The 14,003-nt window shown below is 48.1% G+C and overlaps 1 protein-coding gene across 1 annotated transcript in view; it reads left to right on the top strand.

Moving 5' to 3' along the window:
- The window catches only part of LOC144155117 (protein turtle homolog A-like), a 325,730-nt gene that overhangs the window by 208,463 nt on the left and 103,264 nt on the right, over positions 1–14,003 (top strand). The gene's annotated exons all lie outside the window — the stretch shown is intronic.

The raw sequence follows: 14,003 nt of genomic DNA, 5'->3' as shown, positions 1-14,003 counted from the left end.
TGCACGTGACAGCTGGTTACACAGTCGTAAGAAAAAGTTGTCTCCGTTTTCCAAAGCAGAAACCTTGAACATCTGGCTCCTCTGGCCCGCTGCCAAAGGTCGTTTGTTTGCGAAAGGCGTCCGATATGTTTGTAGGGAGGGGGCGGGTGCGTGCGTGGTGTGTGCGTTGCATTTGCTTGACAATGGTGACTTGGTTATGTCATTTGTTACGAAACATTTACGACACTGAACCAAGGGGCATCTAAGGGGCGGATTAACATGCATTTGCGTATTACTGCTACAAGATCCATTGCAGACCTTATTCTATTGATATCGCTCAGTGTTTCACCCGCCGCGGTGGCTCAGTGGCTAAGGGCATTGCGCTGCTGAGCACGAGGACGCGGGTTGATTCCCGGTGGCGGCGGCCGCTTTCCTGATAGAGGCGAAAAGCAAAAACGTCCGTGTGCCCGAGATTTCGGCGCACGCAAAGATCCCAGGTGGTCAAAATTAATCCGAAGCCCTCCACTACGGCGCGCCTCATCGCCTGCGTTGCGTCGGCGCGTTAAACCCTACAATCAATCAATCAATCAATCAATCAATCAATCAATCAATCAATCAATCAATCAATGCAATCAATCAATCAATCAATCAATCAATCAATCAATCAATCAGTGTTTCATGCTTCCATTGCCTTCTGGCCCTTTTGGTCAGTGGCATTGTACTTTTTTTGCGAAAAGACCAACCACGCTTGCAATGTTATATAATGTTAATATAACCTATAGTTTGAAGGTCTTTATCGGGGAAATCATTGGACCTGCGTCAGATATTCACGATAACAAATGGTTCTAAGGATCGCACAGGTTAGTCAGATTGAAAGGAGATTACGCGCATGAAAGTACAGCTGCATTATATAAGGTTATTCGTGCAATTATTCGTCGGAAATTCTTTCTACGCACAGCGCACGCGTGCAGGTAAGGAACCTCTCTCTTCTCACGCGTTCTCCGTCCGTTGGAATTCCACCACATGTCATTTTCCTTGCGTTGTCACGTGGCACGGCTAACATTGAAAATAAATCGTACAGTGAGCGTGTTTTCAAGAAATCCGCTGGGTTTATAGCCTCTCCCTATTGTTGTCCTGAACAGGGCAAGAAAATAAGCACGCCATTTCCTGGCCGCGAATAAAATTAGGGAAATAGGAGGGTCGGGATGGCGAGAGGAAGATCCGTCATCCTACAGTACGGCCGCGAGGGAGCAGCGAGCAAACAGTAACCGCGAACGGGTCCCGGCCTCGCTCCTCGCCGACTCTGTCAGCTGCTGGGATGGGGGAGCGAGGGGGAGCAAATCGCGGTGTCGGCGGCGCAGTCGTTGTGCCAGGCAGTCCGAAAACGCGCAAGGCGTGCTGCCGCCGCCGCCGCCGTCTCCTTGCTCTCTGGCGCTGTGTCAAATTATCTTATTTTCTACTCGCGTGCTGTGATTTACGAGTGCCTAAAGTTTGGAGCGAGTTTCTTGGCGTCCGCGAGACATAAATAGCTGCGCTCCGTTTGCAGATTCGCGAGTCTTCGTTTTCGTTTTCTGCGTGCCCGTGAGGGAGACAAAGTGCTCGGAGAGCGTGTTGCGTTCAGCGCTTGGCGCAGTAGCCGTCAACAGGGTAATTGCTGCAGCGCTCCAAAAGGACGCGTCCTGTTTGCCTCCTAACGCGATTACGGTCAAGGAGCGACGTCGCTGGAGCGAGGGTCCCGGCAGTGGGCGCGACATGTATACGCCGACTCAATGATCGCTACATCTTCTTGACTGAATTAACGACGCTGGGTAAGCGCTGTGGACATGTCCGTCGCGTACGAGTGCATAATTGGGCGAAATGACTGTCGAACGCGGAGACAACTTTACTGATGACTGCCAAACTACCTGATTGGGAAGGGCATCCCTTTGTTTGGGGAATAATTCGAAACAATGGACGCTTGTCCGAATAACGGAGAATGGCGGCGGATATATATTTTTTTTATCCTCGAGGCCTTGTTCGTCCGGTGCTCGACGCTTTTCGTTTCTCCAGTAAAGAGGGCCTCTGTGCCCGATCTCGTTGCATTGCAACAGCACGAACATACATCGAAGCGTAAAAAACACAAACAAAATCAAATTTGTCACTTAAAGTTAATGAATACTCGGTATAAACAAAAAGAAAGACGCAGCTTGCACTACTGGTGTAAGGCTGGAGAAACAGCAGAGCTGTACACGAACCTTTGCACCATGTGTTGTGCAGCGACGTCACGGCTTGACGGGGGCGCTGGTGAGGCTCGGCGGAGACGTGCCTATGCTAGCGAAGCGAGGGCGAAGAAACGATGCACCGCTGCGCCGGGGGTTGCTTGGCAACGTGAGGTGACGTCATGGCTCCGCGAGGTTTCTTGGTGCGGCGGATGAATAACGCTCTGCTTAAGCAGTTGTGCTGTTAACAGCGAAATACCTTATCTTGGGGGCTAATCGCTTCAGAATTGCTTAAGCTGTTTTGCATAGAAAGGTAGAATGTATTTGACTACTTAACTCTCTGAGTAGGACGTCGAGGTAAGCGGTGTGAGGAAAACGCCTGCCAGTATATGGCTGGAAAAATCGGCTACTACCCTAACATCATCGCTGACGTCTGCAGGCTTCGCACTTCGCTTCGGGAGGGAAAATTTAGCATCCACTTACATGCAACTGTAGCGCTTCATGAAGAGCTTTAAATGAGGTCAGATTCGTTGAGGAGGTTACAAACGAGCAAAGGTTAAAAGAGTGTTTACAGCATCATACTGGCTAACATGTTACTTGAACTGAACGTACCGAGAAAGGTATACCATAGCCTTCCTTCACTGCCGGCTACGTTAGAATTTGTGCTAATCTCTAACTTTATCAATTTTCTTCCGGGTCTAGTACTTTTCTCGATTATTCCACGTCTACTTCGCTCTGACAGGTAGTCACACGAACCAACGTCAAGCGCAGCATGCAACCAATATACGGCTGTGCATGCGTAAGGAAGCCGTGGTTACCATATTACTTATTTAACTATGATACTGACGGTTTGTTATGTAAAGAAGTGTAATATTGCGTAGCCGATTTTCTGGAATCGCCAACAAAAAGATTCATTTTAAGTGCAATGCACTTCTTAAGCGACCCTGAACCTGCGTCCACCGGCGATGTCCGCGCACGTGGAGATGGGCGCGCGCAGCCTGGCCGCTGACATAGCACATACCCACGTGGGGGATTGGCCAGGAATCTCCTCGTCTTCCTTGGCAACGGGGGGGAGATGGGCGCGCGCTGCCTGGCCGCTGACATGGCACATACCCACGTGGGGGATTGGCCAAGAATCGGGCGTGAGAATGGCTAATGCACCTGCTTAAAGGAGTACTGACATGAAATTTCAAAGCTGAGATCCGCTCTAGCAATCAAGTACAACGACAACACAAATAGGTGTCTGTGAATAAATGCATCTTTCTTTCTTTGTAGTTGTGTGTGTGTGTGTGATCTCTCTTTCGCGAACATTACCGAACCGCGCAAATTCAACTCGTGCATTCGCACTTTCACATTCTTCCCCTCGGGGAAATGCGGGGAATTTTTTCCGCAAGTACTTCGGTTCTTGGACAGTTACAATACGCCTTTCAGGTGAAAACATTGACGAGGGGTAGGTAATATTGACCGTTGCTTAGCTCGAAAGACACTTCAGAGCAGGCACGTCTACTAGTGCCAGTGTGCATAGGTCTGCATGGGGGTAATTTCAGATAAGATCGAACAAAGTGTGGCTGATCGACCTCTTCAATTTGCCTGAGAATTTTTTATATCATTCCCTGATTATTCCAATGTTAAGATTAGGTGATATTTCTCCCGTGAAAAATTTTGTCAAGCTGTAAAAATTTTGGAACACGACACGGTGGACCCCCACCGCCACATGCCCGTGCGCCTCGGCCAACTTTAGCGACATCTACACTACGAAAATATTTATAAGGGGCTATTTTATGCGCAACGTACGTATATAAAAGAGTTTTGCGGCTGAGAAGGATATAAATTTGTCGCAATAAAATTTCAGATTCGGTTCAGAGCGCAATTTCGCTCGAAATTTGAGCCTAAATGTACTTAGTACAAGAAGTACTTCAGTTACAACCATCAAATTTTACGCGCGGGTGTTCCTTTCAGTTCTCAATAAACATTATAATTTTATGCGGTACGGTTAAGATGCAACAGGCACGCAAGTTTGAAGAGAAACTGAGAAACACAAATTTAAGGAGGTGATATAAAAAAATATACATGTTCGATTTTTCTCAAATCCACACCTAATGTAGGCCTTTACAAAGTACCTGCATTATCATCAAAAACATGTGGCATCATTTTGAGCACGTACAGCGCGAGAGAGGAGCCCTATCCGCCCAGCTCTCCACGACGTACTGTAGTGAGAGCGACTTCCCTCAGATAAGTGCAAAATATATATGCTTGTATAAAAGGCGACTTGTCCCTTTACGGATAGAGTAAGTGAGAATGTAACAGAAAAAATTGCATTTTTAATGTCCACGTTGGCACCAGAACAACCAATCTATGAATTGGGGGAAAAAAAGAAAACACTCCTATAGGTTCAGCCCAATATATATGAAAGCGCTCTTTCAATTTTTGTGAAACTCTCCCAAAATGTTCACCGCTAAATCTGCTTTGGTTAGAAGTAGAAACACCTCGCATGATTTCAATGCCGGAGTGTGTACAGCGCCAGAATGGAGCCCTGTCAGCCATGCTCCTCGAGGGTGCTGAGCCAGTAAATATATTATTATTTGCCGCGAGGCCCACCACTGGAGAGGCCGGCGCGTCGATCGTTTGGAAGTCGCTTGTAGGATTTCGGTTCCTATCTTGCTACGTAGTTGGCTTGCAGCGTGTGACAATTCGTTTACTACGCGCTTACTGGGGGCCCATTCACACTTGCGACGAAAGCGAGCGAAAGTGACGGAATTTTTGTCGCTTTGTCGCCCGGCGATGGCTTTTTTTTCGTTTGGTCTGGACCGAATTTTGTTGCTGCGACAGAAATCGCGTGCTTCGCGTGTTCATTCTCGACGTTTAAAGTTAGTTCAGTGCTTGAGGCGTAGTTTGACCTCATGTGGACTTTATAAGAGTATCAACTGTGGTAGGCTGCCCGCAAACAACTTGAGCATAGTGGTGTATGCGCACGTATGCGACCGAACCCGGTGTGAGCGTATGGTGCGGCTCGTTTTCCCGATCAACATTGTAGGCTACGATGATCGCCGAGCTAAATTTCTAGATTTCGCTTGTCGTTCCCAAGAAATGGTTAAAGCAGGAAATCATGAAGCATTTACTACTCGTGGAAACGCTCCGCACACAGACCGTCCGTACATGCCCGCACGGCCCACGAAGGGGCTCCAACTGACGCAGGTCGCGGCAGCTACAACATGTCGCCGCTTTCAAATCGAAGCGTTGAACCTCTACCTCCAAAGGGTTCTGTCGCGACCGTTGGTGTCAACAGAAAACTACCGCGAACAAATAAAAGAAGTTACTGGCACCGCCAAGAATCGAACCTGGAACGAACAGAGAAACGGACCGAGAGCCTGTTGTCTTACCGATTGAGCTACGAGGCCACGCGGAGACAGGGGAGACAGACGGTGCACTCACCACGCATATCTCTGGGTTTACCCCCTGAGTTCTTCTCGCTTAATTCCACGTGATAGTGTCGCGCGACCTCTCGCGCCGCTGTGCGCTCCGCCCACGGCACGTGTAGCGGCCGTGTGCGCCCTTGCGCATGCACTAGGAGTTATAAAAATTGAAGGAAGCTTACACCAACGCATGGATCTCGTCGCCGACGGAGGCGATCGGCGGCAGAGACGGAGGAAAAGAGAGATCGTCTAACACCGGGTTTGCGCTTCCTTTGCTTTTACAAAAAAAGAGATAGAAAAGGCTCTTTATTAGAAGAGAAAGCCGAGATTTTTTCTGCAATTTCGACACCGACTTGCTGCTCAGCGGGGGGAAGGGGGAGAAGGGGGAAGCAAAAGGCCTGATAGATATACAGGACAGAAAAAAGAGGAAGATACAGGAGAAATCAAAGAAGAGAAATAACAAAAATGACGCTGTGCGTGTGAGTAGTGGGATTAAGAAGTCTGTCTTTTAAAGAGTTTCCACTCATGGGCTTTACCAATACAATTCAACCAACCACTGTTCACGAATCATGCATTTATTTAACCTTAGAAAAGAATATATCTTTGAAGTAATAAAGGGTGTGGTTAAGTGTATTTTCCTTGTCTCTGGTATCACTCTTAAAGGAGCCATGAAGAGAAAATGCAAGTTGGTTTTATTCGAAAGATTTCGTGTTTTATAGTGCCCCCAGCGCTTGTCCGGATACAAACGGTGCTTTATTCACTGAGAAATTAAACAATTTAGGTTAAAATTTTGATTTTCCCGCTCAATCGTGCGTTTTCGTGGTCCCAAGTGACATCACGGGAACCGACCGCTCTGCAGCCTAGAGTACCTTCATTCACGCATCCGCCGTACAGGGTAGAGACACGTAACGCTGGCGCCGCCATGTTCGGTAGCTCGCTCGCCGCCGAAGCAAGTCATTGTGTCAAAACCGCGCTAAAATTATCGCCGCAACGCGGTTTACTGAAGAAGTTTGAATCATATTGTCTGTTTCGCGTTGCTAGGTCTCGTGGGAAACGAAAAGAATAACGCGTTGAGCCCGTTGTCCCAATTGCGGCGGCACGGGACCGTTCAAAGGTTGTCTCCACCAGCTGTACAGCGGGGTTGGTTTGTTCCCGCGTTTCTTTACGTTCCGTAACCTAGGTGGCGCCACCATACCGTGGCAAGCGTTTGGTTTGTTTTTGCCCGAATTTAAACCTGGCTTGTTTTTGTTCTGGGAGAAAATATTCGTTCCCTGAAACAGTGCTCGCTCGACAAATGGGGTCACGTAAGACACCGTTGCTTGCGTCAATCGGCCAGTGTCGTCTGAGACAACCCCAAGCCCCGTAGTGCTGTGCAGCTAAACCAAAGCATGCTGTGCGCAGTACGAACAGCAGAACGCATCAGTACTTCTATGTTTACATGTGCTTTCGTAACTTCCACTGTTTGTCCCATCATTCTTATTGCTTTGTAAAGAATGTGCCCTAAATTTAAGCGCAAATCGCTCGTTCGTCTAGTTTGTAAGCTCTAGCTAATTTGCGTCTGCTTCTGCCAGCCTCCGCCAATCGCAGAGCTTAGCCCATGTGACATCACAGGTTCTGTTGCGGGAAATGAGCTGGTGGGTCGCATGACCATTCCCGTTTTTCCTAATTATGTAGCTTATTTGAGCGAAGTTTACGTTAAAAGTGGTGTCAGTATGATTCTAACGAGACAATCTTTTGAATGAACCAAACTTGTGTTTTCTCTTCATGGCTCCTTTAAGAGAGCCACGTGTGGGAATTCAAGTGACGTCGCATTGGTAATCGTTGTGGGTGTCGTTTACAGCATCGCTATCCAACCATTTTCACAGGATGGATTGGCGCACATTTTTTTAAAAAATCGCAAAGATCGCTGAAAAGAAGTTCCACATTCGTGAAAGTGGACGGTAGCGTGGTGAAAACTTGTGCTAGGTGGTGTCGTCAGTTGTGATTTTTAAAGCGAAGATCAAATATCTGCCGCGATCCACGCTGACCGGCCGTGGAGGTCGGTCCCGGCAATGCCGGCCCGTCCACACGCGGTGCGGCGAGCGGCCGAAGGACGGGGATACCTGCGCGCAGGAATCTATACAGAGGCCATGTCAGGTATCTTTATCACCGATCGCTTATATAGCAATAACCTCAGATACAAAGTTCAACATACGACAGAGGGGGGTGACAGTGTGCGTGATGAAAAGTTGTGTTAGGGACTGTCATTCGCTACTGTATCGATAGTGGCGATGAAATATCTGCCGGGGCGCTAAGCCTAGAGCTCCTAACATACCGACTCCGAATATCCGAAGCCGGCGTCGAGCTGTTGGAGAAGACCGTCTTGTAAAGCTCGTCGCACGCACGCACGCGTGTTGCGTTTGGGTTCCCCTAACTTCTTGGGGGCCCCCAACGCTTGGTTCCTCTATAATAAATAATTACACCAAATAATTACACCACGACGTGTTTCGCCCCCTTACACAGCCTCGCCTTCTGTGAGCAGTCGTGAGTTCTCGAACCTGTCGCTAGAGAAGGGAACGTGCACTGTAAACAAACAAAAGCCCACACTGCAATTATAAATTACCACGGCGAGTTCCTAATGAAAAGTAAACATATAAGCATGTTAAATCCGCTCGAAGGTGTTGGAAACTCCCGTTCATGCCATTCATACATTGCGGACTTGTCGCGAAAAGTAAACATACGAGCCGTACGGCAGTGATCGTTACTCAAGCCAGGGCATAAATAGAAAAAAAAAAGAAAACATCAGAGGAGAAATAGGTAATGCGTAAGCCAAACTGCAGATCGCACCAGTACTTTTAAACATGTGCGTCGAAGTAATCCGCTCAACGTTCTCGCGTAGTCATTAATCGTACATATCACGTCGCCAGTAGTTCATAATGAATTAACAGATAACTTTTCTCGGCATCAGTTGCATCGTCCTTGGCGTTAGCGGGCTGCGTATGAGCTGTGGATAGCGATGGTAGCAACTTCCTAGATGCGGCGGTGTCGGCGGGAACCAACAAGTCGCTGATTACCAACAAGTCGATGATACAAGCCCGGATTATGCGGTCTGTAGGCCACGTTTTTATATCATTTGCATCAAAACCGCAAGACGGGGTCAGGTGGTGGCCACACACGCACACGCACGCACACACACACACACACGCACGCACACACACACACACACACACACACGCGCACGCACACACACATGCACGCACACGCACACGCACACACACACACGCACACGCACACGCACACGCACACGCACACGCACGCACACGCACACGCACGCACACGCACACGCACACGCACACGCACACGCGCACACGCACACGCGCACACGCACACGCACACGCACACGCACACGCACACGCACACACACACACACACACACACACACACACACACACACACACACACACACACACACACACACACACACGCGCGCGCGCAGTCGCATAAGGTGGGAAATGTGTTCTAGCAGACGACAACATAACCCGGCGTCCTACAGATGACGTCACCCCTAGGTGGCGCTATGGTATGTCTTCGAGGCTAGTAAGTAGCTACGTCCTTAATATATCTGATTCTTTTGTAGAAAAGGCAAAATATCACAGCTGACGTAAAATTACCCAGATTATTGTAGAAAAATTGCAGTTTCAAAGTTAACATTTGACGCCATAAACAATCGTCACCCTATTGAACTGCTGTGTACCACCTGTCTACCTAAAGTTGCTAGCCATATAGGTACTTAGAGTTACCATAAAGGGTACACACAGGCTGTTCTGCTTATAGTATCTGCTGCACTGATCTATTAAATTTTACGCCATATGTGTCAGTACTGAATGCCAGGGAACGCATGCAATGGTCATCACTATTCCTTTTTAAAGCAAAGCTTTTCACCTCTACCCCCAAGGGTTCTTTCGCGACCGTTGGTGTCACCAGAAAACTCCAGCGAACAAATAAAATAACTTACTGGCACCCCCGGGAATCGAACCTGGAACTAATAAATTAAAAAGCAAGAGCCCGTTGTCTAACCGATTTAGCTACGAGCACACGCGAAGACAGGGAAGACAGGTGGTGTACTCACCAAGCACATCTACGAATTTACCCCCTGCGTTCTCGCTGAATGACACGTGAAAGCGTCACGCGACCCCTCACGCCCGTCTAGCGGCCCTGTGCGTACCTTGCTCATGTGCTAAGAGTTACAAAAATTAAAGGAAGCTAACACCAATGCATGGCATCTCACTTCTAGTACGCCAATGTGCTAAAGCCTGTGGCCTCCAGTGTTCACGTTAACAATTACAGCTCCTTGTCGTCCGCCCTCACGCCAAACCAAGGAATTCATTCAAATACTCCTTAATGGCCAGGCCATCACTCAAAGCCCCAGCATCAAGATCCTGGGCCTAAATCTCGAGGCTAACACCAAGAGTGACGTGTCCTTGCAGGGCCTCAAAAACAGCATTAATCAAATCATACACATGATCAGGCGAGTTGCCACCAAGAAGCGAGGCCTAAAGGAATCCGGTGCCTTTCGATTAATTGAAGCTTTTGTCCTCTCGAGAGTTACTTACGTCAACCCCTTGTCTTCTTCTCGACAAGGAAGACATAGAGATGTTTTATATTGTCACGGACAACCGAATGCAATAAACAAACAACGTTTATTAGGGGCGAACTTGTGCCCAAGGCAAGACAAAAAGAACCAGCGTAGCTTTCACGTTGCGGAGCACTGCCCAACTGCCCCCGCGTGATCCTCCTCTTCTTTTTCTTTTTCTCGCCATCTCAGCACGTGCTCACGCGACCTCCTTCGTCTCCGAGCGCTCGCGACCGCTGCGAGACTAGGAGCGCACGTGCTGGTGCGACTCGCATTGCGCCAGTGCATGTGGCAATATAATGATTAGAAAGGCGGTCGAGCAGGCCATTGGTCTTCTCATGAGTGCGTCCACACAGAGGCTGCTTAGCACGGGGCTCCACAACACGGTGGAAGAGCTGATAGAAGGATAGAAGCAAAGCTGTAAACGGCACCCATAACGATTACCCATGCGACGTCACTTAAATTCACTCACATTGCTCTACAAACAGCAAAACCAGTGAGAAATGAAATGCGCTTAACCACCCCATTTATTACTTAAAAGAGATATTCTTGTTAAGGTTAAATCAATGCATGAAGCATGAACGGTGCTTGATTGAGTTGTATTGGTGTAGCACAAGAGTGGAAACTTCTTTTATAAAATAAAGTAAGCTCCAACCCGGTGTTAGAGCTGTCTTCTCCGTCTCTGCGCCGCGGACGGAGGCAACGAGATTTGCGGCAGAGAAGGAGGAGGAGGAAGAAATACTTCTGTTCAGATTTCTGAACAGCCCAGAGTGCAGCCCTGGGGAGTGATTCGTTCTTCTGTGGGGCCCATGCGCAGTCCGCGCGTCCAGTGTTCTGTCCACCCGCTGAAGCTGGGTGGGTAGAGAGGGCCTGGACAGCAGCATCTCCCATTGCTCTTGTTGGGTAGTTGACGGAAAGAGAGGAGGGTGCTCAGGGCTAAATTCGCACACCCCGGTTACGGGGTGGACTGTTCCTACTTCTGAACAAAATTTACATTCAGCGTCGTAGCGATTCGGATACATTAAGTGAAGACGCTAGGGTGTGGGAAGGAGCCCGGATTGTATGAGCCGTAGGGTAGTTTGTTGTTCTCTGGAAAGGTCAGGGTAAGGCGAAGGTACGGTCTGTCTCAGAAGGCGATAATGCAGGGTTATCTCCCTGAACGTGACAAGCGGGTGACTGTCCTCGTGCAGCTCCATAGCATGGGCGGTAAAAGCGCAGGGTTGTTGGGTGGGCGTATTTGTTGCCCTCCATTGAAGCGTGAGGGTGTGTCCAGATGAGCTGAATGGAGCCGTTTGGGGAGTGGTTTTTTAGCACGCGCAGTGCAGGTCAGGACACCCAACCCTACTGGTAATTCCAGTAGGCTTGCTGGGAATCGATGACTACCCTTCGAACCCCCGGTTGAGCCAGAGCCAAGGTGATGGCTGCCTCTTCGGCTGCCGTCATTTCTTGGGTCTTAAGCGAGCTACACGCAAGGAGGTTGGTTCTGGAGGTAGCCACGATTATGGTGTATTGCTGCCCTCGATGTTTGGAGACGTCTGTGTAGATAACTGCATGATACCCACCGAGGGTGGTGTTTAGCGCTTGAGCCCGTGCTTTTCGGTGACCCTCGTGATGTGAGGGGTTCATATTTCTAAGCAAAGGGACCATCTTTAGTTTTAGTCGCCAAGAGTCTGGGAGTACGTCAAGCGGAGTGACATTCTGGGCTGCCCAGCCAATCTGGTGTAGCATGCGGTTACCCATCCCAGTTCTGAGTCGGACCTTCTGGTTAGAAAGATGGCCTTCTATCAGCTCTTCCACCGTGTTGTGGAGCCCCGTGCTAAGCAGCCTCTGTGTGGACGCACTCATGAGAAGACCAATGGCCTGTTCGACCGCCTTTCTAATCATTATATAAAGCATCTCTATGGCTTCCTTGTCGAGAAGAAGACAGGGGATTGACGTAAGTAACTCTCGAGAGGACAAAAGCTTCAATTAATCGAAAAGCACCGGATTCCTTTAGGCCTCGCTTCTTGGTGGCAACTCGCCTGAACATGTGTATGATTTGATTAATGCTGTTTTTGAGGCGCTGCAAGGACACGTCACTCTTGGTGGTAGCCTCGAGATTTAAGCCCAGGATCTTGATGCTGGGGCTTGGAGTGATGGCCTGGCCATTAAGGAGTATTTGAATGAATTCCTTGGTTTGGCGTGAGGGCGGACGACAAGGAGCTGTAATTGTTAACGTGAACACTGGAGGCCACAGGCTTTAGCACATTGGCGTACTAGAAGTGAGATGCCATGCATTGGTGTTAGCTTCCTTTAATTTTTGTAACTCTTTGCACATGAGCAAGGTACGCACAGGGCCGTTAGACGGGTGTGAGTGGTCGCGTGACGCTTTCACGTGGCATTCAGCGACAACGCAAGGGTAAACCTGTAGATGTGCTTGGTGAGTGCACCACCTGTCTTCCCAGTCTTCGCGTGTGCTCGTAGCTAAATCGGTTAGACAACGGGCTCTCGCTTTGTTAGTCTATTAGTTCCAGGTTCGATTCCCGGGGGTGCCAGTAAGTTATTTTATTTGTTCGCTGGAGTTTTCTGGTGACACCAACGGTCGCGAAAGAACCCTTGGGGGTAGAGGTAAAAAGCTTTGCTTTAAAATACCCACAGGAAGCTCCCAAAATTGAACGTGAAGAACATCGTTCCGTTTTGTTAACAACTGCGCGCATTTCCAGAGTACGTTCCGTCCAGCGGGGCTATTTTTATAGGAATGCGCTGTACACACTACAGTATCGATAAGATGCAAGGTGTTTCTACTTCTACCCAAAGTAAATTTAGCGGTCAACATTTTGGGAGAGTGTCACAAAAATTGGAAGAGTGCTTTTATAGATATGGGGCGGAACCTAGGAGTGTTTTCGTTTTTTTCCCCAATCCATAGACTTTAAATTGGGCGCAGATTGGTTGTTCTGGTGCCAACGTGGACACTAAAAATGCAATTTTTTCTGTGGCATTTTCACCTACTCCATCCGTTACTGGAGCACTTGCCTTTTATACAAAGCATATATGTTATACAAATCTGAGGGAAGTCACTCTCACTTACAGTACGTCGTGGAGAGCTGGGCGGATAGGGCTCCTCTCTCACGCGGTACGCGCTCCGGGAACAGAATGATGCAACACATTTTTGATGATAATGCAAGCAAATGTTAAGGCCAACATTTCGGGAGTATTTGACAAAAATCAAAGATTCGTATTTTTTTATATTAGCTCCTTAAATTTGTGTTTCTCCGAGCGGGTGCCCTAACAACTGCACCTGTTGTTAATAAAGATTTATTTCTTTCATTCATTCATTCAGTTTTTTCTTCAAACTAGCATGCCTGTTGCAGCTTAACTGTGGAGTATATAATTATAATATGCTCCTTCTTTGTTTAAAACTATAAGGAACACACGTGGGTACAATTTGAACATTCTAACTGAGGTACTTTTTGCAATATTTTGGCTCAAATTTAGAGCAAAATTGCGCTCGGAGCCGAATTTGACATTTTATTGCGACAAATTTATATCCTGGATAGCAGCAAAACTCTTTTATATAAACGTACGCCACGCGTCAATTGCGCATAAAGTTTGCGGATTGCCCCTCCTGAATATTTTTGTTGCTGTTGGGGTTCACCTTAATTGTCGTGTTCCAAAATTCTTTGTAGTCCGACAAAAATTTTCCGTGGAAAAATATTGCTAAATGTTCACATTGGAATAACCAGGGAATGGTATAAAAATTTTCAAGCCAATTGAAGAGGTCGACCAGACACACTTTGTTCAATCTTATCTGAAATCAGCCAT

This window comes from Haemaphysalis longicornis, unplaced genomic scaffold (assembly GCF_048455015.1).
Source record: "Haemaphysalis longicornis isolate Haplotype H1 unplaced genomic scaffold, Haemaphysalis longicornis Haplotype H1 scaffold_1, whole genome shotgun sequence".
NCBI classification, from domain to species: domain Eukaryota; kingdom Metazoa; phylum Arthropoda; class Arachnida; order Ixodida; family Ixodidae; genus Haemaphysalis; species Haemaphysalis longicornis.
This window is presented reverse-complemented; position numbering and strand designations above follow the sequence as displayed.